The sequence below is a fragment of the Mus caroli genome, chromosome 11 (genome assembly GCF_900094665.2).
Source record: "Mus caroli chromosome 11, CAROLI_EIJ_v1.1, whole genome shotgun sequence".
NCBI classification, from domain to species: domain Eukaryota; kingdom Metazoa; phylum Chordata; class Mammalia; order Rodentia; family Muridae; genus Mus; species Mus caroli.
Genome location: NC_034580.1, coordinates 7,838,885 through 7,842,630, shown reverse-complemented (window position 1 = coordinate 7,842,630; position 3,746 = coordinate 7,838,885).

Genomic DNA, 3,746 nt, shown 5'->3' with positions numbered 1-3,746 from the left:
TACAAACTACAGGGAGTTGTAAAGCAAACACTGGGAAAGGAGGTTATCAAAGAACCAGCTATCAGCAGTGGTAGCTTTTTGTAAGCTCCCATATTCACCATCATGAATCATTTCTTTTAATATTATGTGCTTTCCCATATATTGGGATTTATTCAATATATTCTTCCAATTGTCAACCTAGGAGAGCAGAGGTAGAGCTGTAATGGTGGTGATAAGTCTGGAGAACAGTGTCTTCCTGAAGTCATAGACCATCTTTGTAGGAGTAGACATGCAATAGAAGTGTGTGTCTTTAGAAATACACTCTAGAATTAAGTTCCCAGTTTATACAGGCAGACTGTTCAACAAAACCTTACCAATGTTAGAGATCAGAACAAGGTAAAATTAAGAGGTGAGGTCAAGAGAATTATCTTTAGAAAGAGAAACAAAAGACAGACATTAATGATTACCCTTTGCTGTTTCATATAGTGAAATAATCCATTTGATTATGTGACATCACTGCTGATTTAGCCAACCATGTGTTTGTGTTCAGCATTCAGCTATACTAGCCTATTCCTAGTTATAGCCCTCTGCATACACTATAGTTAGGTTTTTATATGAATTAAAGGTCTATGGCTGACAATATATCAGTATCTAAGACAAAAGTTACTTCTGTTGTAATGCCAGATAAGATGGACAGTGATAATCAGTGTTTAAAACGATGTCAGCATGTGCCAAAAGCTGTGAGCGGTCTCTAAAAGATTGTTGTCATACAGCAGTTTCAGGGAGTTCAGCTTACATCAAAATAATTTCTTCCTGTACAATACCTTTTCAACTATATGAACAGATAATTACCTAACTTAATACCTAATTTAAGGGGAAATATCTATTTCCATTCTGTATTAATTATATTTACATTAAATATGTAATGTATGTTCATTTAGCAGTATGGAAATAAAGATCTTTAAGTTTGGTTCAGTAATCTCATTTCCTGATGATTCAATTACTAACAAGTAAATTAGATAGGTGAAATGGCACTAAGTGTCACAGCGTATGTAGTAATAAGCAAAATTAGCACAAGTGCCCCATAGGAAGGGCGAATAAACTGTTCTACTTTTACATGACAGGCTGTTCCCAAGCTAATGAATTGCTGTCACATTTTCAAATTGAATGAATGAATTCAGAACAACTATATACTTAACTGTATTTTTTTTGATTATTATTGTGTGTATTTTGAGTTATAAAACAAATGCACTGAAATGTTTATCTCATGCTTGTCTCATGTAACAGGATCATGCGTAAGTTTTTTGATGCCTTCTGTTTATCAAAATTTCTTTAATGGTATGAATTACTTTCAAACTGTTAGAAGCAATAAACTTACTTTGAAAAACTGCAGGAGTAGCCATGAGAAAAGACGTTGTTATTCACCTTTCTAGCACTAGTTTCTTTCTTACATACACAGAGCATGGTTTTTCTAGAAGCTAGAGGAAAACTTTTCCTGCATACCATGAGCTGAACCAGCCATAGGAATAGGAGGACAGAGTAGAGATAAAAAGACAAAAGAACTGGACTCTAAGGATGATACTCAATTATTGCCCTTGATAATTATGAACCCTGGCCTGCCCTGTACTTCCCAGCTGTATGACATAGGAAATTAATTATATATAAGCAAGGTAAATTTTCTGTTAGAGATAAAACAATCCTAGCTGATAAAAGTACAAACTACAGGGAGTTGTAAAGCAAACACTGGGAAAGGAGGTTATCAAAGAACCAGCTATCAGCAGTGGTAGCTTTTTGTAAGCTCCCATATTTGCCATCATGAATCCTTTCTTTTAATATTATGTGCTTTCCCAAGCTATTTGACTTAATGCATTCATGTAGGTTTCCTAACTATAGTATTTCATCTGTTCTAGCAAAAATATGATGCCATAGTTAAGCATTCTAGTTGTGGGGTAATCCTGTTGCTTCTAAATTTTCAATTGTATGTATCACTATAGTTACCTTCTGTTTGGTCCTTCCTTAGGATACTTAATCTTCTCTGTATCAAATACTCAGATCTGGTAGGCTTTGATATTTCTAATCTTATGGACAATTCCCCCAAATTATAGTGATACCACAAAGAGTAAGCATTTCACTGTATTCTCTCTGATTCCATTTTTAACTTTATTCCCTAGATTTTCAGTTCAGAGTTCTAGTGCGGTTGAGAACTCCTCATGTAATAATGCAGTGGCCATGGCTGATTGTATTGTTTACTGAGTGCTCATGTAATTTCCCCATCTCTTTTATTTTCACCATTCTGATTTCACAGGATCTGAAGAAGTCAGAATAATTTAATGATGTGCATGGAATTTCGCACAGCAGGTGAGTAATGAGGACAAGTATCACCTCTGACATAGCACCCCAGAGCCTTGACTTCTCTGTCTCAGATGCTATATCCCGATCTCTAACACTTAAGAGACTTCTCTGCTCCTGTATCCCCAGAGCAGCTCATGTCCTTCCAGTTGATGGTATGTTGTTGGGTCTCCAGGCAGTCGGTTTGCCTTTCATCCAGATAAGAGAAGAAAACACACTTGGTAACACGTTTATATTATTTTAAATACTGTTACTAGTGGTCTGTTCACCGTTAGGGAAGCTGGGAATTAGTATGTTTAGTTGATTCCCACTAATGTATATGTTATGCATACTTCTTCATACTAAAATTGTGATCATGCAATTGAAGTGCTATAGTAACAACCACTTTTCTCTCTGAAGAAGGCCTGAGACATTGGTGCTTATTGGTGGTATAGTAGACATACTGGTCTTCAAGTTTTGTTTGTAGAATTATTTTGTTAAAGTCTATTTTCACACCCTATCAGTTTGGTGTTCATTTCTTTTACCATTCACATGCCCCTGCTGATAGTAGTAAATTCCTCTGTCAGTTCATGCAGATTGGGGATGGCCACTTTGGGATTTGACCTACATCCTCAAAGGGAGATTGTGTAACATTTTTAAAGGATGGCAACAAAAAGCTTGGAGGGGGGCTAGGGTGAGTTGCAGTGCTATTCAATTGTATTTTGACATTAGGGGTCAAGCAAGAGAGTACCCATTGGAGACTGGGCACCTAGCTTCAAGGTCCTTAATTCATTCTCCTAGACATGAGGTCTGGAGCTCAGAGTAATAAGTCAACAAAGAAGCAGGTCAGCTGCATGTAGTTAATTAGGACATAGCAGGCAATTGGTTATATATTTTTTATAACTTATACACCTTGGTTTAGAGAACATCAATTTGTGTATTCTTAACCAGTTAACAGATAATTAAGAAAATATTTGGAGAAGTATGTTGGAAACCAACCTGCGGCTCACAAGAAACGGGGTACACCTGGGAAGCAAGCCGGGGCTGAAAAGAGAGGTGAAACTAGGCAAGCGAGAGAAAAATTGAGCTAGGTCAAGATTCCTGATCAAAGCTCAAATGTTTAATAAAAGTCTGCACTTATAAAGGGGGAAACCCATCCCCTGTCACACCAAGTTTCTTGATGTCATAATGCCAAGTTGTTAGCACAGTCTTTTAGCAGTAAGTCGCCAAATTCACAGATTGCACTTAACTGGAAAATCTCAGAGGACCAGTTAGGCCTCTGGGCAGGTGATAGGCAGTGTCACATCAAAGGAAACTAGCTGAGTCAGAGGAGCTGCACCACAGGTGGCCCCACCTCAGTGGTTTAAGGTCTGAACCAGCCTGCTTTAGGCTGGAGGAGGTTACATTTCCCCCCTGTTATTAATATTAAAAAAAAAAAA